At 57.1% G+C, this 24,450-nt stretch overlaps 1 long non-coding RNA gene and 1 pseudogene across 4 annotated transcripts in view; one reads left to right on the plus strand and one right to left on the minus strand.

Moving 5' to 3' along the window:
• The window catches only part of LOC129051134 (uncharacterized), a 128,264-nt gene that overhangs the window by 47,166 nt on the left and 56,648 nt on the right, over nt 1-24,450 (minus strand). The window lies entirely within an intron of this gene.
• On the plus strand, nt 22,690-22,785 carry LOC112129833 (small nucleolar RNA U13; annotated as a pseudogene).

The raw sequence follows: 24,450 nt of genomic DNA on the forward strand, positions 1-24,450 counted from the left end.
ACTCACATGCACACATGCACACACACGCACACATGCACACGCACACATGCACAGTCACACACTCACACATGCACATACATGCACACTCTCACACAATGCACACTCACACACATGCACACACGCCATGCACATGCATGCACACATGCATTCACACTCACATGCACACATGCACACACACATGCACACATGCACATGCACACATGCACATGCACACACGCATGCACACACACACTCACATGCACACATGCACATTCACACACACATCCACACACTCACATGCACACATGCACATGTGCCTCCAAGGCTGCCCCCTTCACGCAGCTTTGCTTGCCCAGCTTCCTTCAGGTCCAGGTTCCCAAAGCCCTCCCCTGACCACAAAGTTTCCAGGCTGGCCTTGGGATTGGCCCCACAATGGAGGCAGAGCCAGACACCACCTCAGAGACAGCTCAGTCTACCCGCTGCTGTCCAACCAGGTCAGAAAAGCCCAAAGAGGCCACATGATGCCGAGGTCACCTGGCCTGCCTGAGGGAGCTGGGCCCAGGCTCAGCCCTCCAATTCCCGGGGTCTCTTCCCAGACCCCAGGAGGCCTGATGGGCGGGGATTCTAGGGGCCTGAACTGTGAATGTGGGACGCAGAGCTGGGCCAGGGTTCCAGAGCACAGGCTGCAGGAAGGGACCAGGCAATCCTGGAAGGAGGAAGGGTCCATAGCTGTCCATCCTGCTTGTCGTCGTGCCCGAAGCAGGTGTCAGTCAGCTGGGACAGGCCATCTCGAATTGGCAACCACCCCACTCAAATACATGATTTTAAGTGAGCCCCACTCTGCAACTCTGGCCAACACAGCTATCCACATTTGTTTGCCTAGCTCGGAAGGGGAAAAAAATATCAAGAGGCAGGCGCTTCAAGTGAAAATGTATCCAACTCCCAGCAAAAGGTTGTGCTGCGGGCCCACGGCCAGGCAGTATTCTTGGATTGGACCTCTTCCCTTGCCCTAAATTTAACCAGCTGGAAATCTTTTTTTAAGCTGCATCCTATTCAACCTTTTGAAATAAAGATTTGCCTTTTAATGGGAAATCTGCATTCCATTGTGGAGAAGGAGCCGGCACCCTTGGCTCAGCCCGGCTCCTCCTGGCACGCGGCTTCCTGGTTTTGGCTGCAAACCCAGGAAAGCTCACATGTGCAGGGGTGGAGGCCCCTGACCGTCCAGGCTGCTGTCCCTGGGCCGAGGGGACATTCTGAGATGGGCACAGAGGCTTTCTTAGGGAAAGCAGGAAATTAAAAGCAACAACAATGAAAAGATACCCTGCCAAGAAAATAAATAAGACATTCTTCAATTTTTACTCACGAACATGCCCCACGCATGGGAGCTGCGTGCAGCCCATGGTCAGGGAGAAACACCCGCACACACTGGCTGGGTTCAAATCTCGCCCTACCCCTCCTAGCTCATGAAACATCTCTGTGTTTCAGTTTCCCCATCTGTAAATCAGGAGTGAGGACAGCACCTGCCTCCCAGGGGCTGCTACGCAGATTGAGTTAATAGCGGTACAGCACGTTGGTAAGAGCACAGGCGGGGCCAAAAAATAAATGATAGATGAAATGTGTTCTCTCCTGGAAACGGCTGACCACCAAATCACGCAGGAGGGAGAGTCAGGAGTGGGGAGAAACCTTTAGTCCAGGTTCAATTCTGCGGCCTCGGGTGTGAGGCCCGTGCTATGCAGGGGCTGCAGGAACAAGGACATGGCCTTCACCAGCGTGGAGAGATGAAGCAGATGTGGAGATGGCCCCAAAGCAGGAGATGTCAGGGCAGACCTGGCAGTTGGGGATGTCTTTAGGGACAAAAGGGGACATGAGCCAACCCCAAGGGAACTAGGCAGGCAGAAAGGGCGGGGCCCAGCGTGGGAGCAGCTCCCTTCCTCCTGCAGACACACTAGGACGTCAGATGATGACGGAGCCTCTGTTCTGGGCACCTGGTCCAGATGGAGGCGGTGCAGCTTGGTAGAGGCCAGGAGAGGAGGTGGGCACTGTTTCAGGACCCTGTGTGTGTAGACAATTTGATTTTCAAATGTATTACAGAAGTGGTGGCAGGGCCTGTGTGAGGTATGAGGACCCGATGGAGACTTTGAATGATGGTGGAGAGGACCAGAGAAGACCGCCCATCGGCTGAGTCCCAGAGCGACTGGGGCATCCGGTCCCTTGTCCCTTGTACAGAAGAGACAATTGGGCAGTACACGAAGGAAGGCACCCTATGGGGACAGCCCTGAGGGCCCCAGCCAGCCCCAGACACTGGAGGGGGACATAGGAAACTGGGAGGCAGTCCAGGCGCAGGGCCCTGTAAGCTGTGAGTTCCAAGGACAGGACTGCCCAGGGTAGAATCAGAGCACGGCCACCTCTGCACAGCAGATGCTGTCCGGGAGGGCACAGGGGAGCCTGGGCATGGTGAGGGGTGCACATGTGGAAAATGTGCCCAGCCGTACCTCTGTGGCACAGCTATCTGAGCATGTGTGCATATGTGTGTGTGCATGTGTGTGCATGTGTGTGTACATGTGTGCATATGTGTGCATGTGTGTGCATGTGCATGCATGTGTCTGAGTGCACATACGTGTGTGCATCTGAGTGCACATGCATGTGTGCCTGTGTCTGAATGCACATGTATGCACATGTGCCCAAGACCAGGGAGAGCAGATCCTGCAGGTCAGCTGCAAAGAAGGAAGGGGGAGCCCTGGACTAGAGCAGGTCTCAGGAACCCCAAAGCAGGGACTCATTCTCTTCATTATAACCTCGGGAGAAGAATTACAGAAAGTTATGAGAATTGCAATCACTTCCTATGTGTGCCCAAGGTGTATGCACTTGAACGTACATATGTTACACCCTGATGAAAATGTTCATTAGGATAGAATATTTGCATAATTATATGTCAAGCTGTACACTATTTTGGTAGGAAGATAGGGGGCTTCATGAGATGACCTTTCAGAGTTCTCAGGTTTCTTAGGGGCCATGAGGGGGTGGAATAATGGCCCCACAGATGGCCACATCCTCATCTCCAGAACTCAACCCCTGCTTCTGTGAACCCTACTCTCTGTGAGCTCATTGCCTTGCGTGGCAGCAGTCACTGGAGTCAGTTAAAGATCTGGAGATGGGAGATTATCCGGGTGGGCAGGTGCGATCCCAACGTCCTTAGAAGTGGAAGATGGAGGCAGGACGGGTCAGGATGATGTGATGGATGGAGCTCGTGGAGGGCACAAGCCAAGGAGTGCCGCAGCCTCGAGAAGCTGGGAAAGCCAAGGAAGCAGATTTTCTGCCCTTTGAGCCTCCGCAGGGGAACACAGCCCTGCTGACACCTTCATTTTAGCCAAGTCTAACCTTCAGACTGTAAGATGACAAATTTGTAGCCAGGCACAGTGGCTCCTGCCTGTAATCTCAGCACTTTGGGAGACTGAGGCAGGAGGATCACTTGAGCCCAGGAATTCAAGACCAGCCTGGGCAATGAAGTGAGAACCTGTCTCTACAAAACATTTTTTTAAATAAAGATAATAAATTTGTGTTATTTTAAGCCACTTAATGTGTAGTAATTTGTTAGGGCAGTAACAGGTAACTAACACAGACTGTGACTCTCCGAGCACTGGGAGTCTCTCTCCACCCTGCCACCATCCTTCCCAGGAGCTTCCTTTCTTCTGTCCAGCCTCAGGACCTGCTCCCTCAACAGACAGGAACTAAGATGCACCATCGGGAGGCTGCACTCCATGAGTGTCTTAAGGGACAACACACCAGCAGAGACGCACGCGTGCCGTGGAGGTGGCAGAGGTACCCTGCGGATGAGAAGATGCATAGCCACTCAGGGCGTGCGTGGCCACACACTGTGGCAATTCCTACACCCACGATGCAGGCGGCTGGCCTGTGGGCTCTCACAAATACACACACACACGCACAGGTGTGCACGTGTGCAGGTGCCAGCTCCTTCTACCCAGCCCATCCCTGCTGGGAGCCAGAGCGCACACCTGGACACCCAAGGAAGGGGGCGCTGCACGTGTCCTTTCCACCCTGGAGTCAGGTGCCGGCTCCTCCCCAGATTCCCTCAGCCCCTCCCCAGTCACAGCTTGGAGCTTGCAAGCCCTGCTTGGAGGGCCATTCATCAGCCTGGTTTCTGAGAAGAGCTTTCGTGCCGTGGGCCTGTGTGGGCACCTGCACCCATGTGGGCCTTCTGAAACCGGGAGGCTGTGCCACATCGGTGGGTAGTTCGGTGTGCACATGCTGGATGGGCACACGCATGTGGGCGCGTGCATGTGGGCATACAGTGGCACACGTGCACGTGTGACAGGGGCTGACAGGTCCTAGGCCTGAAGCCGCGTGGAATCTCGGAATCCTGAGGCCTCCTTTCAAGCACTTGTGTTGTCCCCTACTGAGGTCCCTGAGTCACCATGGTAGTTGGTGCCTGGCCTCCGAGTTGCCAGCCCAGCCCAGCCCAGCCCTGCTCCCCTGGGGGGTGGGAAATTCCCTCTGGAAGCTCCTGTCACAGCTGCACCTGAAAGGCCCAGCTCCCAGCACAGGCCCTGAGGGACAGCAGTGAGGACCAAGGCCAAGGAAGCTCCCATTTCCATGACAACAGCAGGCAGGGGTCATAGGAGTTGCCAGAATCTGGGAGAGGCACGGAAAGACCCCCCAGAGATCCTCAGAGAGAACGAGGCCCCACTGGCACCTTGACCTCAGGCTTCTGCCCTCCGCAACCCTGAGTGACTACATTCCCATTGCTTCCAGCCACCCCGTGTGGGGTCTTTTGTTACAGCAGTCGCAGGAAATTCACATGTGGTTTGGGCCCATCAGCCAAGCTCCCGTACAAACTGGCCCCGCAGAAACCACATGGATGGGGAGGGCCCCAGATCACAGCCAGGATGCAACCCCCTCACAGGGGCCACACGCCCAGCCCCGCTGTTGTCCTAGGCAGGATGCCCTGTCATTCTGGTTCAAAAATGTGTTTGCTCCCTGCTGGAGCTGTACAAACACTTCCTCTCTGAGTTCGGAAGATCTTTCTGCATATCCGATTCTCAAGTTCAAAGAATGATAGAAACAAGAAACAGCCCCAAGCCTGAGATGGCAGAGCTGGAGCCAGCCCTCTTCCCTGGAGAGCAGGTGGAGGCTGGGCTGCAGGAGCCTGGGCAGAAGCTTGGGCCAGCACGGCAGCCCCACCCCTGAGGGTGAAGAGCAAGGCGGGAGGAAGAGGGCAGGAGCTGGTTTCTGCATGGTCACTGCAGGCTGACTCTCACCTGCTTTAGCAGGGTCAAAAATGTGACCAGGTCTTTGGGAATGAGAGCTGGCCAGGAATGGGAAAGCTCCTCCAAGAGGGACTAGAGGTGCCTGGGAGCATGTTTCTAGAGTGTGTGTGCTCGCTCTGTCTCTCCTCTCTCTCTCGCTGTCTCTAGCTGTCCTGCTACCTATCTCCCTCTGATATGGAAGGGAAGTGCTGGGAAGGGGAAGGCATGGTCCCTTTAAATGATACAGAAGGGGGTTAGGGAAATGCTGGGTAGAGGGCGGCATGATCCCTCGCTAGGGCCCCACCCCCACAGGCCTAGGGCAAGGAGTCCAAATGTTGCATTCTCCAAGACCACCCTGGCCCGCCACACCCCCATCCTGGGCCTATAAAAACCCGAGACCCCAGCGGGCAGACACACAGAAGCTGCTGGAGAGCGGGAGGAACACATGAGCAGAAGAAGACAAGCGGCCAAGCGGCCGGGACATGGAGAGGAGGTGGAGGGGAGCATGTCGGCAGCCCGACTCCATGGGAAAACCATCTCCCTTCTGGCTCCCCCATCTGCTGAGAGCTACTTCTCTACTCAATAAAACTTTGCACGCATTCTCCAAGCCCATGCGAGACCCGATTCTTCCGGTCCACCAAGGCAAGAAACCCTGGGATACAGAAATCCCTCTGTCCTTGTGATAAGGAAGGGGGTCTAATTGAGCTGGTTAACACAAGCCGCCTACAGACGGCTAAACTAAAAGAGCATCTGTAACACACGCCCACCGGGGCTTCAGGAGCTGTAACACTCACCCCTACACATGGCCTTGGGGTCAGAGCCCCACAGCCTGCCCGTCTTATGCTCCCCCAGAGGTTTGAGCAGCGGGGCACTGAAGAAGGGAGCCACACTCCCTGTTGCACACCCTGCGAGGGGGACAAGGGAACTTTTCCCGTTTCACCTCTCCCACCCTTTCCTTCTCCCGGCACCCCTTCCCTCTGCCTCCTTATGTCCCCACAATCCTCCCTGCCATCATCAGGGTTTCAAAGGGACAGTCCCCTTGGCCTGGAAGGAACCAGCAACTACAGTCATGTGACTCTAGGCAGCACCTTCAGCTCTAGAGACCCAGGTGCTTCCCCCTGGCCACGGTGAAGAGGGTGGAGATGAGGAAGGTCCCTTCTGAAGTCATAACAGAAAAGTCCCCGAAGTTCCTGGTAAAACTACCATCAAGGCCAGACACGGTAGCTCATGCCTGTAATCCCAGCACTTTGTGAGGCCGAGCTGGGCAGATCATGAGGTCAGGAGTTCGAGATCAGCCTGACCAACATGGTGAAACCCCCTCTCTACTAAAAATACAAAACTTAGCTGGGCATGGTGGCGGGCACCTGTAATCCCAGCTACCCGGGAGGCTGAAGCAGGAGAATCACTTGAACCTGGGAGGTGGAGGTTGCAGTGAGCCGAGATCATGCCACTGCACTCCAGCCTGGGTGACAGAGCGAGACTGCGTCTCAAACAAAAACAAAAACCCACCACCCAAGTCGTTTTCCTCAAAAGTGTCAGTTTGGGGTTTGTCTATTTACAGATCCTGAGCATCACAGAAAGGATGGGGGCAGCCATTCATTAATAACTCATAGAAGCCAGGGGACCAATTAGAACGGGTTTTCTATTTCAGGGCACGCCGGAAAAGCCACCGGGACCTGGAGCAGCCATTGCAGGAGCAGGTGGGGGTGGGTAAAATGGTGGTCAGAAAAAAATCCCATAAAGGAGGAAACATGTCAAGAAAAGATATTAAAATAGAAAGCAATGATGCATTGTTAAACACTTCACATTTTTCCCAAAGGTCCCTGCAACTTGCTTCTGGAAGAGTAAATGGAAAACTTTGGGAATGTAATTTTAATTGTCTATTTCACACCCACGTGGCCTGCTCCCTCCCCGCCCCCACACAGGAGCTGGGCCATCTGCATCAAGACCCTCTTCCTCCAGCTCCAGCGGTGGCAGTTGTGGTGGAGTGACCGGGGATACAGCAAGCAGGCAGCAGTCCCATGCACGCAGGGAGCTGTCTGGCCTTCGCAGGGTTTTTATTGTATTATTTAACACCCAAGCCTTTCAGCGTGTGCCTGCCACACAGTTTATGCTCCCAGCAGAGAGACAATAACTGAAGGAATATTTGCAAAAAGCTGAGTTAAGTAAATATTTTATGCCGGTTAATGTAATGGCTCAGGAATGATGTGTTGGGGCAGGCGGGCAGGGGAGCCAGTGCCACAAATGTGCAGAGGGTGACGGGGGTTCCTGTGAGCCTCAGCCAAGCTCTGCTGACTCTCAGCCCACCTTTGAGGCCACCTAGTCAGAGACGGTGGAGGGGGTGTGTGGCAGGCCTCCTCCAGGAGAGAGCCACACACCCCCTCCACCCTCTCTGACTTGGCTTGGTTCCAGCAGAGTTGAAATAAGCATACCTGAAGCCCTGACGTCACTACTTCAAAAGAGAAAACTTCCCATGAGCACGCGCGCTCGGCTCAGTTAATGTGCTTCTCAAAGTAGGGTGCCTGGGGCATCAGCTGGTTAGAACCTCGAATTCTCAAGCCATGCCCAGACCCACGGGATGAGACTCTGTGGGGGTGAGACTCACAAGCTGTGTTACATGAGCGTTCAGGGGATTCCATATGGTCGAGTGCAGACTCACTGTCCTGGGCCACCAGCTGTCCAGCTCCCATGTCCCTGTCCAGGAAGGCCCTTCCACCTTTCCCGGTGAAGCCACCCTGCTGACCACACCCACGGGCTGCGTCCATCTCTTAGGTTCTAAGTATTTGACAAATTACATGATGACCCAGCTAGGGGGGTCAAGTGTTCCCCATGCAGCATCTACAACCAGAGGATGGAGGCTGGGATTTATGTTCCAGCCCTGGACCCACCCCACTGGTGCCCCAAACCTGCCCACTCTCACCTCAGACCCGCCCAGTGTCACCCTGAACCTGCCCACTGTTACCTCAGACCCACCCACTCTCACCCTGGACCTGCTCACTCTCACCTCAGACCCACCCACTCTCACCTCAGACCCACCCACTCTCACCCTGGACCTGCTCACTCTCACCCTGGACCTGCTCACTCTCACCCTGGACCTGCCTGCTCTCACCTCAGACCTGCCTGCTCTCAATCTGGACCCACCCACTCTCACCCTGGACCCACCCACTGTCACCCTGGACCCACCCACTCTTACCTCAGACCCACCCATCTCACCCTGGACCTGCCCACTCTCACCCTGGACCTGCCTGCTCTCAATCTGGACCAGCCCACTCTCAACCTGGACCCACCCACTGTCACCCTGGTCCCGCCCACTCTTACCTCAGACCCACCCATCTCACCCTGGACCCACCCACTGTCACCTCAGACCCGCCTGCTCTCACCCTGGACCCGCCCACTCTCACCTCAGACCCGCCTGCTCTCACCCTGGACCCGCCCACTCTCACCTCAGACCCGCCCGCTCTCACCCTGGACCCACCCACTCTCACCTCAGACCCACACCCTCACCCCAACCCTTGGTTCAGTTAATGTGCAAGGTGAGAGTGTGACTGTCATGGTCACTACGGACCTGTCCACATTCATGCTGGATCCACCCATTCCAACCCTGAACATGCCCGTTCTCACCCCAGACCTGCCCACTGTCACCATCACCCTGGACCCACCCACATTCATGCTGGACCTGCCCACTCTCACCCCAGACCCACCCACACTCTCACCCCAACTGGCGCACGGTCATGGCCACCCTGGACCTGCCCACATTCATGCTGGACCCACCTACTCGGTGTCCTGCCTGCCTGGAGGGGACTGAGTCACTTAGGATGCACGGAAGCTGGGGTGCTGGTAGCTGTCTTGGTCTATTTCACAGGCTTGGGGGACCCAACTGCACCCCAGCAGAGGGCCTGGAACAGGTTCCCTCAGCCTCACAGACAGGCGGCATCCAGTCCAGGGACTGTAGCCCTGACAAGGAGCCCCACCTGCCCAGGGCCCCCCAGCAGGCAGCATCTCCTGGACTTCCTCCCCCACCACAGGCCCTGGGATGGGGCGTCCGAGGGAGGGGTCTTTCTCTAAAGTCAGGCAGTTCCTGAAAACGACAAGGCAGCGTCTCCCCTCCCACAGTCAGGCTCAGAGTGGAAGGTCTGCATGCGGGGTCTGCCGCCCGGGACAACAGAGAGCCCTGGAAATGACATGCCCCGCCCCCACCCTTCCCTGACGCCTTGCTCTGGAAGGTTCTTCCTCCCAGCCAGTCTCCTCTCCTCCTGAAAACGGGGTGCGGGCACTCTACCTTGCTTCAGGGGGCCTAGAAAGAGGGGACAGGGCCTGGGATGGGGGGACAGGATGAGGGGGAGGGCAGAGTGGGAGAGCTGGAGGGGGTGTTGGGAAGGGCTCAGGGAGGGATAGGAGGTGGAGGCAGGGATGGAGGACTGGGTGCTCTGGTCTGAATGTGTGTGTCCCCTCCAAAGTTCACCTGCAAACAGTCTCCAGCAGGATTGTGTTAAGAGCTGGGGCATCAAGGAGGTGATGAGGGCCTGAGGGCTCCTCCCTCGTGCCTGTGCCGGGATTAAGGCCACACAAAAGAGGCTTCACACAGCACTGGACACCTTGTGTCCTTCACTTCCCGCTGGGGGAGCACAGAGCAAGAGGCACCATCCGGGAGCAGAGAGCAGCCCCCACCAGATACCCAGCCTGCCGGCAGGCACTTTGACCTGGGACTTCCAGCCTCCAGAACTGCAAGAAAATAAATGTCTTTTCTCATAAATTATCCAGTCTCAGGTATCTTGTTCTGTAGCCCAAAAGGACTCAGACATGATGGAGGGGAGGGACACAGGTAGGAGGGTGGGGGAGAGGAGGGACACAGGTGGGAGGATGGCAGGGGGGAGGGGTGTAAGTGGGAGGGTTGGGGAAGGGTGCAGGTGAGAGGGTGGAGAAGGGGAGGGGCACAGGTAGGAGGGTGGGGGAGGAGAGGAGCACAGGTGGGAGGGTGGAGGAGGGAAGGGTCACAGGTGGGAGGGGAGGGGGAGGGGCGCAGGTGGGAGGGGAGGGGGAGGGGCGCAGGTGGGAGGGGAGGGGGAGGGGCGCAGGTGGGAGGGGAGGGGAGGGGCACAGGTGGGAGGAGAGGGGGAGGGGCGCAGGTGGGAGGGGAGGGGGAGGGGCACAGGTGGGGGGGAGGGGAGGGGAACAGGTGGGAGGGTGGAGGAGGGGAAGGGCACAGGTGGGAGGGGGAGGGGGAGGGGCGCAGGTGGGGGGGGAAGGGCACAGGTGGGGGAGGGGGAGGGGCGCAGGTGGGAGGGGGAAGGGCACAGGTGGGAGGGGAGGGGGAGGGGCGCAGGTGGGAGGGGAGAGGGAGGGGCACAGGTGGGGGGAGGGGAGGGGAACAGGTGGGAGGGGGAGGGGGAGGGGCACAGGTGAGAGGGTGGAGGAGGGGAAGGGCACAGGTGAGAGGGAGGGCGAGGGGCACAGGTAGGAGGGGCATCTGTAGGATGCAGGAGCAGGGGCATCTGTAGGATGCAGGAGCAGGTGCATCTGTGGGATGCAGGAGCAGGGGCATCTGTGGGATGCAGGGGCAGGGGCATCTGTGGGATGCAGGGGCAGGGGCATCTGTGGGATGCAGGGGCAGGGGCATCTGTGGGATGCAGGGGCAGGGGCATCTGTGGGATGCAGGGGCAGGGGCATCTGTGGGATGCAGGGGCAGGGGCATCTGTGGGATGCAGGGGCAGGGGCATCTGTGGGATGCAGGGGCAGGGGCATCTGTAACCCCAGGCCTGGCGCCGTGGAACACTGGAGGCCACCTGGTGCAGTGAGATGGTGCTGGGTCAAACGAGCCTCTGTGGAGGGTCAATGGCAGCCAGAGCCATTAGCCAGGAAAACGAGACAGAAGCGAAGGCCTGACAGGTGATCGATACCGGGTCACCCAGGGCAGACAGGAAAGGGTCCAGCGGAGGACACCAGGGGCCAGCGATTGACATCTCAGCCTGAGGAGGCGGCCGAGCTGTCTGTCACACACACCCCTGGCCACAAGCCTCTCACCTCAGGGACCTGTCGTCACTGACAGCGTGGACTCAGTGTGGCCCGAGAGGACTGCAGGGACCACCAAATACCCGCGTCTCCTGGACACTGGGGCCCCCTGGAGGCGAGTTTCTGGAACAGCTGGCAAGCAGGGCACCTCAAACAAAGCAGGGCCTGTGCACACACAGCGTGCATGGGGACCCTGCAGGCCCGAGGCAAGGGCAGGGCTAGGAAGGAAGCGGTGCACACAGGCAGAGGAATCCAGGGCACTCCACAGCCAGGCGCAGGCTGGCCACCACTGGGACAAGCCACCCTAGCCCCACCTCCCATCCAGCTTCTCTCCACCTAAAGGTCAGGGGCCTGGGAGAGGCACGCGGGGGCCTCCAGTCCAATCCCACCCTTGCTGAGTGATAGGTGTGGCTCTCTGACAGCGGGAGAAGCATCCCTCTCCACCCACCCCAGCACTGGGGTCAGGAGGGAGAAGAGAGGGTGCTCCCACACCTCCATTCCTGCAGGTTCTCGGCCACATATGCCGATTTCATTTTGCTCGCTGGATTGCAAAGGCCCTCATGAGCGAGTGAGAGCTGCCACTTCGACGTGCAAATCTCGCTGAGAAAAACGTCACGCGCACGTTTCCACTGGGCACTGGAGAAAGAGCCAGGGGACTTGGGCAAGACAAAAATAAAACCAGTCAGAGTGGTGAACATGGGCAGGACGCCCACATTGGTCCTCTCTCCTCTGCAGACCCTAGTGGGCCAGTGGGGCCCTGGCCTCCTCCTCCTTCCCTCCCCTTCCCCCTCCTCCTCCCCTTCCTCCTCCTCCTCCCCTCTTCCTCCACCTCCTCCTCCCCTTCCTCCTCCTCCTCTTCTTCTTCCTCCCTCTCATCCTCCCCCTCCTCCTCCCCTCTTCCTCCTCCCTCTCTTCCTCCTCCTCCCCTCCTCTTCCTCCTCTGTCTCTTCCTCCTCCCTCTGCTCCTCCTCTCCCCCTCTTCCTCCACCTCTCCTTCCTCCCGCTCCTCCTCCACCCTTCCCCCTCTTCTTCCTCCACCTCCTCCTCTGCCTCCTCCTCCTCCTCTACCTCTTCCTCTTCCCCCCTCCTCCTCCCTCCCCTCCACCTTTCCTCCCCTTCCTCACCCTCCCCCTTCTCCTCCCTCTACCTCTTCCTCCTCCCCTCCACCCCCTCCTCGTACCCCAGGCAGCCCCTTCAGGTCTCAGTCCCGTCAAGCTCAGACCTGGGACCCACACAGACCCGGGTCAGGTGCCAGCCCCTCTGCAAGACCCTTGTTGGGTCCCTGGGCCTCTTGGGTCCTTGCTGTCAAGTGGGAGCACTAGTTGTCATGGTGACAACTCCAGCAGTGCCCTGGGGACTGGAGAGCATAGTCCAGGGGGCCCAGCCTAAATGGATGGCTCTGAAAAGTTCTCTGGGCACAAGGGGTCCCGGGCTCCTCCTGGGAGAACACGAGGCCCTCCCTCCTGGCCTTCCAGACTCAACGGAGCTTCTCCAGGCTGCAGGGACAACAGGCAGAAACTGCTCCGAAGCCAAGGGCCTGGGGCAGAAGTGAGCAGCAGCCAGTGGCACCTGCAGAGCCGGGGCACCCGCAGGGTTCCCAAGAGAGCCTGGAGGATCTCAGCAAAGGCAGGAGCAGGAGAGACGTCCAGGGTGGATGAGGAGTGGACACGGTGGTGGTGACAGGGGTCAGGAGGAGGAAGGCCAAGGCCGTCCACAGGGATGGGGCCAGCGTCTTTCCATGCCCACAGCAGCCATGCCAGATGGGACCCCAGCCACCCAGGCACAAGCCTGGGAAGGCCAGACGGGAAGCCCTACAACGGGAGGGCCAGGATGTGCCCAAGGGAGGGGCTCAGAGGCACCCCGGGGAGCAAGCGGAGTGGCTGGGCCCTCTGTGCCTGTTTCTCCACACACAAAAGGGGCGCAGGGTTGCAGCACTGCAGGAGTGGTGGGTAGGAGGTGGCGTGGAGTCAGCCCAAGAGGCGTGAGCCTCGTAACAAGCAAGCAGTGCAGCTGTGGTGGTTGTTTCTGAGAATGCGTGGATCACAAAAAGGAGGCAGATGGTAAAAGTTATAATGTAAAACAGGTGTGCAAAGCCAGGCATTGGGGCACAGCTACTTGGGAGGACCACTTGAGCCCAGGAGTTTGAGGCCAGCCTTGGCAACGTAGTGAGACCCTGTCTCTAGTAATTAAAATAAACAGGTCTTCAAATATAAACTTGTGCTCGCATGTTCACAGCGGCGCAATTCGCGGTGGCCAAAGGGTGGAAACAACTCAAATGTCCATCAAGGAAGAAAGGATCAATAAAATGTGGTCAGCGCAGACAGTGGAATATCATGCAGCTAGACAGAGGAGCAAAGGCTGACTCATGTCACCACACGGAAGATGCCAGAAAACATTTGCCTGATGAAAGAATCCAGATGCAAAAGGTGCATATTGTATGATTCCACTGATACAGAATGTCCAGGATAGGCAGACCCACAGAGACAGAGAGCAAATGGGTGGGTGCCAGGGATGCAGACTGACCACTAATGGCTATGGGGTTTCCTTTGGGGTGATGGGAATGTTCTGGAACTACATAAAGGTGGTTGATGAGGCCGTTCTTGCATTGCTATAAACAACCACCTGAGACTGGGTGATTTATAAAGAAAAGAGGTTTCATTGGCTCACAGTTCTGTGGGCTATGCAGGAAGCATGGCTGGGGAGGCCTCAGGAAACTTACAGTCATGGCAGAAGGTGAAGAGGAACCAGGCACATCTCACATAGCTGGAGCAGGAGGGAGAGAGGGAGGAGGAGTTATAGGAGCGACACACTTCTAAACAACCAGGTCTCGTGAGAACTCACTCACTATCACGAGAACAGCAAAGAGGAAATCGGCCTCCATGATCCAATCACCTCCTCCAGGCCCCTTCTCCAACCCTAAGGGTTACAGTTCAACGTGGGATTTGAGTGGGGACACAAATCCAAACCCTGTCAGTGGTGGCTGCACAATACTGCATATGTGCTAAAAGCCACTGAATTGTTCACTGTAAAATGGTTAATTTTATATTATGGGAATTTCACCTGGATAAAATAAAATCTTAAAAATAAAGCTAAAACAACAACAATGGCTGGGCACGGTGGCTCACACCTGTAATCCCAGCACTTTTGGAGGCTGAGGCAGATGTGTCACTTGAGCTCAGGAGCTTGACACCAGCCTGGGCAACATGGCGAAATCCTGTCTCTACAAAAAAAATACAAAAATTAGGTGGGTGTGGTGGCGCACCTGTGGTCCCAGATACTGGGGAGGCTGAGGTGGGAGCAACATTGAGGCTGGAAGGTTGAGGCTGCGGTGAGCTGGGATCATGCCACTGCACTCCAGCCTGGGTGACAAAGCAAGACCCTGTCTCAAACATAGCAATAATAATAACAATACTAATAATAATAATGGCAGTGAGCACTCCAGAGGCGCTCCCTCTGAGCTGAAGAGGGTTCTGAGGGCTTTGGCCCAGTGAATTGCTGCAGGACCCTATGAGGTGGGAACTTCTCTGTTGCCTTTTCCCAGCTGAAGGAACCGAAGCTCAGACATGGCGAGTGACTTACCCAAGGTCACCCAGCCACTAAGAGGCCAAGGGGACAAGAGAACTGAGTGTAAGGAGGAAATCAGGAAGTGAGCAGGGGACAGTGCGCAGCTGTCCTTGTGATGGGCCCAGCCTTGAAGGCAGAGTTCTGGCTCCCGGAGCTGGCAACAGGAAGACATTGCTGGAGGGAGCCAGAGGTGGGGCGGGCAGGAGGGCCACCTGAGCCTTGAGCCCTGAGCCCTGAGCCCTCAGCGGGCTCCTTGGAGAGTGACCTAGACCTTAACGTTGACCCTGGCACCCCGCCTGCACCTCCCCATGACGCCCCACGCCCCCACCCTGCGCCTGCTCCTGCGACTTGAGGAAACGGACCGACCTCCTTTAAAGGAGGGGCTCCTGAGCCTGGGGAGCGCGACTTCCGAGCCTGTCTGAAAACACCAAATGCCAAAGAAACCTAAGCTGTGTTCCACAGAAGCCGCTGCCAATCGAAAGCGATTGCTGCACAGGTTTTTCTTTGGAATTGGTTTTTTGTTCAGGTATTTTTTGGATTAGCATTATCAACATTAGAACTCAACATGAAAAATCCTCCTGGCACCCTCAGACCCCCAGGATCCACCCGCAGCGCCCCACCCCTCGGGGGTCTAAGGACGGGGCCACTGGAGGTGCTCCCCACGCCTTAGCTAGATGCAGGGCCCTCCCACAGGCTCCCGCAAGCCCACCGGGGCTGGGCATTTCCCACACCTTCCCACCCCACCCATCCACCTTCTGTCCAAGCAGGAGTGCAGCCTGCTTGGGCTCAGCATCCCCTCTTCTGAGAAGCAGCCCGGCCCCATCCTGAGCGCCCCTGGTCCCGAAATCCCTCCTCACACGTATGGGGCTGGCCGTTGATGTGGCCTGGGCTGGGGGTGCACCTGCAGTGCAAACACATGACTGAGCATCTTCCTGTCCCGGGCCCTCTCAGTGTTGGGCCCCAGGAAGCCCTTCCAGGGGCTTCAGTCGCCCACCCACCTACAAAGCCCCTCATAGGCAGCGGCGGCTTTGTTCCCGGGACGCGCCCCAGGCTCTGCTAAGGCATGGCCCCCAGACCCTCAGGAGCCCCTGAAACATGATGACCTCCAGCCACGTGCCAGCTGCCAGGAGGGGGCTTCAAGACCCCAGATGAGCACCCGGCTGGCCATGCCCCAGGGACAGAGGACCCAGTGTGACAGAATCTGGCCTGGGCCACAGCCACCCACGCAGCCCATCCCAGTTCAGCCCGAGGTGGACAAGAAAAGTCCCACCAGGGACTGGAGCAGATGGGGCGGGCTCCGGAACCCTGCCTGGCCCACCATCTGTCTTGCCAGTCGGTCCGTCTACCCAGGCAGCTCCTCCTCCCGGCCCACCATCTGCCCGGCCCTGCTAGGCCCTCCTCCTGGCTCCTCCAGGGCCCTCGGGAGGGGACAGAGCTGGAGCCAGGGCCCAGACCTCCGCTGCCTTGGGCCCGCCCCATCTGGCACCTCCAGGAGAAGGGGGCGGCAAGAGCTTGGCCAGGGCAGGGGCACTCCAGGGCAGCCAAAGGCCCTCGCCAGCTGTCTCATGATGACATGAGCAGAGGGAGGGGGAAGGGAGGAAGGGAGAGGCTCTGGGAGGACAAGGGCCCCTCCCCTCCTCCCCCCCTCTTCCTCCCCTGCCCAAGTGGCCTGGGCGGGAGGGGCACATGGATGGGAACATCCCAGCGGGTCCAGGCCTCTGCTCCCCCCAGCTCCTCCTCCCTGGCAGGCAGCTCTTCTGGGCTCCCGAGGTGCTGCGCAGCCCCTTCCCTGGCCCTGGGACCCTCAGTGCCTGAGATGAAAGAGGAGTTGCTTCCATGGAGGGTCCCAGTGCAGGCTGGGGGGCGCTGGCCCTCAGGACACCAGGCCCCCAAGACATAGGGACACCAGAAGCCCCCGCTCTGCCTCCAAGGTCCAGTAGCCCCAAAGCCCCTGCTCAGAGGCCAGCGATGGGAGGGCAGGGCCTGCCTGTGGGACCCACCATGGGCCCAGCAATCCCCAGGCCCTGGGCAGACAGCAGCGCAGCCTGTGAGTCCAGGGCTGGGGCAAGTCGGCAAGTGCACCCCCAGAGGTGGAGTGACAGGAGCTCCTGTGGAGGACGCAGGCGGCCCCCGCCCCTCACTCCACCGCGAGGCCCGAGGATGTACACGGGCAGCTCTCCCTGGCTTATGAGACGCCGCCACCCTGCTGCCCCTCTGGGTCCTCCTCACCCCGTGGCCTGCAGGGTCAGGAGCGTGGTGACTATGGTGTCAGGAGAGAGGCTGGCTCCTCCCTGTGGCGGGTGTTGGGGGAGCAGTGCGGTTCATTATAAATTACACTCCCCTGAACCCGGCTGTTAGGCGAGGGCAGGGCTGGGATTCACCCTGCTCTCTGCAGGGGGGGTCAGCCCCCAGGTGTGCCTGGGTGGGTCTCCACGGCAGGGCAAGAGGGCAGGCCCTGGGCACGTCCACCCCCTGTCTCTGGTCCCACAGCCGCCTACTTGCCACCTGCCCTGAGCAGCCCCCAGGACAGCGCCTGCAGGGAGGATGCTGAGGGGCTGGAGGGCAGGAGTCCCGGCTGAGGCTGTGACCCCAGCTGTGCTCTCCGTTCCCTCTTAGGACCAGCCAAGACCCAAGGACAGGTGGCCAATCAGGGCCCGGTGTTCACCCCTCCTCCCCCAGTCCCATCACGGCTCTCCCGCGGGACCCCCAGGAAGAGCAGCTTCCATTGACCGAGGTAGGGGGACGCCCTCCCGCTGACACTCACTCTCCACGGATCCTGGAGCCCATGAGTCGCCTCCCCACCTCCACTGGACTAGGCCCCCCGTGCCCGCAGGCCCTGGTGGGGGTGGCCACGGATAACCACACAAACATGCATTTTCCTTGTAGGAGCAGGCAGGTGACAACCAGTGTCCTACTTTCCTGCAGGACCCAAAACACCCAAATCAACAGGGCGGAGAAGGCCCGGAGGAGGGGACCTGAGGGAGCCAGCCGGGCGCTCAGCCTGCTTCGCTGGGATGCTTGTCGAGGTCGGGACGGCACCACCAAACTCACCTCTGTGCGCCCTGCGGGGCCCAGGAGACTCGGTCCTCCCCGGGCTCCCCCAGGCCTGGGGTGGACGTTGGAATAAAGTGGGGACAACACGATGAGACCCCAGCCCCGGAGGTGCCCTCGGCAGAAGCCCAAGATCAAAGCTAGGAGATTCGTGGCTGGACAGCACCACCTGGTGGACACATTGGAGATTACCAAAGCCAAACAGTCAATTCGTTCTTGGTTCTGGGATTTTCTTAATTGGGTCTCAGCTAGGGCTTCCTTTCTCTTTCCCCAGTAGCAAGGGCTTTGTGACTATCAGAAACACCTGCCAGGCCTGGGCAATATGGCGAGACTTCATCTCTACAAAAAAAAAAACACACACACACACAAAAATTAGTGAGGCGTGGTGGTCCCAGATACTCAGGACGCTGAGATGGGACGATCGCTTGAACCCGGGAGGTCGAGGCTGCAGTGAGTCGTGATCATGCCACCGCACTCCAGTCAGGGTGACAGAGAGAGACCCTGTCTCTAAAGAAAGAAAAGATAAGAAAAGGCCGGGAGCAGTAGCTCACGCCTGTAATCCTAACACTTTGGGAGGCCGAGGTGGGCGGATTATCTGAGGTCGGGAGTTCGAGACCAGCCTGACCAACATGGAGAAACCCTGTCTCTACTAAAAAATACAAAAATTAGCCAGGCATGGTGGCGCATGCCTGTAATCCCAGGTACTTGGGAGGCTGAGGCAGGAAAACCGCTTGAACCCGGGAGGCAGAAGTTGCAGTGAGCCGAGATCACGCCATTGCACTCCAGCCTGGGCAACAAGAGTGAAACTCCATCTCAAAAAAAAAAAAGAAAGAAAGAAAAGAGAAGAAGCCCCTGTCTTCTAATAAGATGTTGTTGGTTTTCAGAGAGCCCAATCCAGGCACTTCAAACAAGGCAGGGAAAGCAATGGCCCTGAAGAAAGTTTCTCTTCAACAAGCCCCTCCCTCCCTGGCACTGGCATTCTGGCATTCACCCACCAGCCCCTCCGTCCCTGACACTGGCACCCTGGCATTCACCCACCAGCCCCTCCCTCCCTGACACTGGCATTCTGGCATTCATTCACCCACCAGCCCCTCCCTCCCTGACACTGGCACCCTGGCATTCACCCACCAGCCCCTCCCTCCCTAACACTGGCATTCTGGCATTCACCCACCAGCCCCTCCATCCCTGACACTGGCACCCTGGCAGTCACCCACCAGCCCCTCCATCCCTGACACTGGCATTCTGGCATTCACCCACCAGCCCCTCCCGTCCCTGACACTGGCACCCTGGCATTCACCCACCAGCCCCTCCCTCCCTGACACTGGCACCCTGGCATTCACCCACCAGCCCCTCCATCCCTGACACTGGCATTCTGGCATTCACCCACCAGCCCCTCCGTCCCTGACACTGGCACCCTGGCATTCACCCACCAGCCCCTCCCCTCCCTGACACGCACCCTGGCATTCACCCACTGTCCAGGGCAACTAACCTTTCCTCCCACCACTGACGGGAAGGCACCCTGGCCTACCACTTTTGAGGGGAAAAAAATTAGAAATCCCTGGCCAAAGAGGGGACAAATTGAGCCTAAAATCAAGCCTTGGTATCTCGCTTTTTAAATCTACTTTTACCTTTTGTGTATTGGTTGTGTAATTTTTTGTGTACTCATTGTGTATAATTGCTGAATACACAATGAATACACAAAAGCTATAAATAGATTTAAAGAGAGAAACCAAACCAAAACCCATCGGTAATGCACTGGAAAAACAAGCCTCCAACTCTCTACTCAGAACATTGTCAATTAAAAGAAAAGAATTAGGAATTTCCCTTTTAACTATATTTCAGGATAACTCAATAACTCTAGTGGACAACAGCAAGTTTTTTTGGTTTTTGTTTGTTTGGTTTCTTTTTTTTGAGATGGAGTCTTGCTCTATTGCCCAGGCTGGAATGCAATGGCACAACCTCGGCTCACTGCAGCCTCTGTCTCCTGGGTTCAAGTGATTCTCCTGCCTCAGACTCCTGAGTAGCTGAGAGTACAGGCGCCCGCAACCAGGCCCTGCTAATTTTTTATATTTTTAGTAGAGATGGGGTTTCACCATGTTGGCCAGGGTGGTCTCAAACTCCTGACCTCAGGTGATCCACCCACCTCAGCCTCTCAAAGTGCTGGGATTACAGGTGTGAGCCACCACACCCAGCCTGTTTGGTTGTTTTATTTAAGAGACAGGGACTCGCTCCATCACTCAGGCTGAAGTGCAGCGGTGTAATCACAGCTCACTGCAGCCTTAACCTCTTGGGCTCAAAGGATCCTTCTACCTCAGCCCCTGAGTAGCTGAGACTACAGGCGCGCACCACCACACCTGGCTAATGTTTTATTTTTTTGTAGAGATGGGGTCTTGCCATGTTGCCCAGGCTGGATTCAAGCTCCTGGCCTCTCTCAGCTTGGCCCACAAAAGCTCTGGGATTACAGGCGTGAGCCACTGTGCCCAGCCTTTTTTGTTGTTGTTGTTTTTAACAGAACAATTTCAGCTACTCATTGTGAAGAGACAAGATCATGAGAGAAACCGCGATTTTGCCACCTCTCATGACATAATTGTTTCTCACAAGGGTCATGGATGAGATCAGTAATGACAAAACAAGGGCATCACAGGGTAGGTCCGGGCTGTGGCCACCTGGACCCACAGGGTGGATCCCGGCTATGACCACCTGGACCTACTGGGCACACTTAGCATCACAGGGTGGGCCCAGGCAATGGGCACCTGGACCCACTGAGCACACTTAGCATTACAGGTGCTTCCATGTGGCTCTCACAGCTCTGCCCACGAAGGCTGGCAAAGAAAGATGAGCCCGAATCTAAGGGCGTTTCTGCAGCACAGCTTCCATTTGCAGGAGACACGGGGCGAGGCGACACCACAGAGAGGAAAACAGCTGCGCGATAGGTGACACATTTGCAGGACAGCTGATCTGGTTTCTGCAACAAATCACAAGTGGCGGGAGGAGCAATGGGGGTCGGGGCGGCGCCTGATCTAGAGTAAGAGAGGTTCCAGAGGCGCCACCACAAAACTTAAACTGTGGGCCTTGTTAGGAACCTGTGTGTTCCATCTGATGGACATAAGCAAACAATCAGGGGAATGTGATTCCAGATGGGGCCTGAGCGGGTGCCAAGGAATGACTGTTAATTTGAACATTGCCCTAAGGGAGATGCAAGTGTGTTCCAGAGTTTCCCATACTTGGCGCCTTGCATCCTGAAGTTCATAGGAACAAAATTTCAGAACGTTTTTGCTACAGGATGGAAAATGCTTCAGCCACAGGGGAAAAGCAAAGAGAAAGACAACAGCAATGCATGAAACAAGTGTGGTGATTATCGATAAAGCATGTGTGGTGATCACTGATCACGTGTGTGAGTTTATTTGAAAACTTACATTAAAAAATTTTGAGGCCAGGCACGGTGGCTCACGCCTGTAATCCCAGCACTTTGGGAGGCCGAGGCGAGCAGATCACCTGAGGTCAGGTGTTCAAGATCACCCTGGCCAACATGGTAAAACCACATCTCTACTAAAAATAAAAATAAACAAAATAAGCCGGGTGTGGTGGCAGGCGCCTATAATCCCAGCTACTCAGGAGGCTGAAGCAGGAGAATTGCTTGAACCCGGAAGGCGGAGGTTGCAGTGAGTCAAGACCGTACCATTGCACTCCAGCCTGGGCAACAAGAGTGAAACTGAGACTCAAAAAAAATTTTTTTTTTTGAAAAGAGACTAGGCATGGTGGCTCATGCCTGTAATCCCAGCACTTTGGGATATCAAGGCAGGAGGATTGCTTGAGACCAGGAGTTCGAGACCAGCCTGGGCAACATGGTGAGACCCTCGTCTCTAAAAAAAAAAAAAAAAAAAAAAAAAAAAAAAAAAAAAAAAAAAAAAAAATTGCCTCCCAAGACACATGCCTGTAGTCCCAGCTACTTGGGAGGCCTAGGAGAGAGGATTGCTTGAGGCTGGGAAGTTGAGGCTGCAGTGGGCTATGATCAAGCCACTGCACTCCAGCCTGGGTGACAGAGCAAGACTCTGTCTCAAAAAATAAATAAAAATAAAGAAAGACATAGCCTTTCTCTCACAGACATGATCAGGCATCATGGAAATCTTATTGCAGAAGTTGCTCGCCCTTCGCCCCTGAGCCTCACCTCTCTGTTTCAGGGGATCCGAGTTTGGGGAAGGAAAGTCAATGGGGCCATGACTTCTCCCTTGCGGCTTCTGCACCCACAGCCGTGGGCCCCTCACATTGGGGCTGGGTGACTGAGCAGAGTCCCTGTCCAGCCCCCACCAGGCTCCAGCATCCTGGACACCTCACTCCATTCCTCCTGGACTTTGTGCTGGGGATGAGGTCAATTTGAGAGCCCCCCTGAGGTCTGGTCGCTCCTGCACACGCTCCACAGTGTGTAGAATGGTGCCCTCCAAAAGGCCCACATGCTAATCCCGGGACTGTGAATGGGCTACTTTTCATGGTAAAAGGGACATTGCCAGTGTGACCGAGGGTCCTGCGATGGGAGACTCCCTGGGATCATGCAGGTGAACCCAATGGCATTACAAGGGCCCCTGTGAGAGAGAGGCGGGGGTCAGAGCAGACATGGTGCGAAAGCAGAGGGTGTGGTGACGCCCCAGCCTGGGACTGAGGCCCAGAACGCTGTGGCCTTCAGAAGCCGGGAAAGGCCAGGAGACGGATCTGCCCCCAGCCTCCAGAAGGAGCCAGCCCTGCTGACACCCTGGCTTTAGCCCAGCGCGGCCCCATGGGACTTCTGACCCCCAGAACTCTAAAATAATAAATTGGCATTGTTTTGATCCTTTTGTGGCTGATATGTGTGATGAGGGGGTTTTCACACTCTTGCGTGGGACGTGAAACATCCTTAGAACAGTGGCACATTACCTGTCTTACATGAGGGAAAAAAGAGGAAAAAATAAATACATTTGCATTGTTTTAAACCACTAAGTTTGTGGTCACGTGTAACAGCAGAAACAGCAAACAGATGTGCCCTCCGAGGCTCCCCTACATGCCTGCGAAGCTCAGGGACGCTGGGGAGGGTCACCTTGGCCATCTGGGGGCAGGTGGTACCTCAGGACCCTCCCTCCCTCATCACCGCCCTTCCTCCCCCATCGCCATCCTCAATGGCACAGGGGCCAACCCACAGTGAAGCGGCCAGACAGGCAGACTGTGCTAATTCCCTGCAAGGCAGAGCTGTTCCTCCAGCCTCGGAATGCAGCCAGCCCCTGCACGGCAGCCTCAAGGGGACAGGAGCCCCATGCTCTCTCCTTTCCTCTTTCGCCTGGTCCCGGCCTTGCCCCTCTGCTCCCTGCCCCCCAGCCCCACTGCCTTGGGCCTCCCTTGAGCTCCCAGGACAGGTCAGCAAATTGCTATGTGTGCATATTTTCTAGGGAGAGTCCACAACTATGGTCAGAGTCTCTCGAGTCCAAAAAGAGACAGAGCCACGGCCTTGAGCGGCTCCTGGGGCCCCGGGTTCTGAGCTGGAATCGGATTCCCTGAGCCGGCTCTTAGTCCACGGTGACAGGCATCTGCTGATGTAGCCTCCTCTTATCTTCCCCAGAAACCAGATTAGACACGGCCAGCAAAAAGAATATTCCCAGCTGGCAAAATGCTTTCACCAGCCACCAAAGGCTCCCTGTCCCTCCAGCCCACAGAGGGCACGGCGCTCCCTCATCCAGACGGGCTCCGGGCCCTGTGCCCCACATCCCTGGAGTGAGCCTAGGCCCTGCGCTGCGTCCATCATCTGGGAGCATTGTGAGGTGTGGGTTTCCCCCTACATCCAGACCCTTGAGTCCTCAGGAGCAAGGACTGGCCTCGGTTTTCCCTTCACACAGCAGGTGCTGAATCAATGCCCGGGAACTAAGGCGTCCCGTGAGGCGACAGAGGCTGAGCTGGAGAAGGCTAACCTGAGATCTGCACAGATTCAGGCGTTATCACCGCCAAAGCCCAGCAAAGGAAGCGAGGCTGCCGTGGACACAACTCATGGCTCAAACTGGGGCTCAAACTGTGGACCCATGGTTCCTTCGTGGGTCTCCAGGGCTGGTGGAGGGGGGTCTATGCTCTTCCCCTTGATCTTTCGGCAGGTCCTGGCTCACCGGGGCTCAGCCCCACCCTCTAATGCACCAGGTGTCACTGGGCACCTGCTCAGTGGAGCCTGTTGCTGTCCAGAGACTGAAGGTGGTGACGATGAGGCCAACACCAATGGCCATGGGACCAACATCAAGGTGGTTTCCTACCCAAGGACCGCACCAGAGGGACACTCCTTCCCGCCACACACACACACACACACACACACACACACGAGATCCTGTCCCCTGATGGGGGAGGTAAGGGGGAGCAGGCCCTGCAGTGACCTGTTGGCCATCTCTTATCCACCTGACGTGGCCAAAGGTAGCCACATTATCTCCCATAGCATGTCCTCTCCTCCGTATCAGGACACAGTAGACATCCAGGTGCCTATAAAATAGACGTTTCTGGAGATAGCAGACCGTTTGCAGGCTCTCTGGAAAGACTCTGTGATAACAGCCCTGGTGAATGGAGAAGCCCTTAGCCACGCGGT

This window comes from Pongo abelii, chromosome 19, assembly GCF_028885655.2.
Source record: "Pongo abelii isolate AG06213 chromosome 19, NHGRI_mPonAbe1-v2.0_pri, whole genome shotgun sequence".
NCBI lineage: Eukaryota > Metazoa > Chordata > Mammalia > Primates > Hominidae > Pongo > Pongo abelii.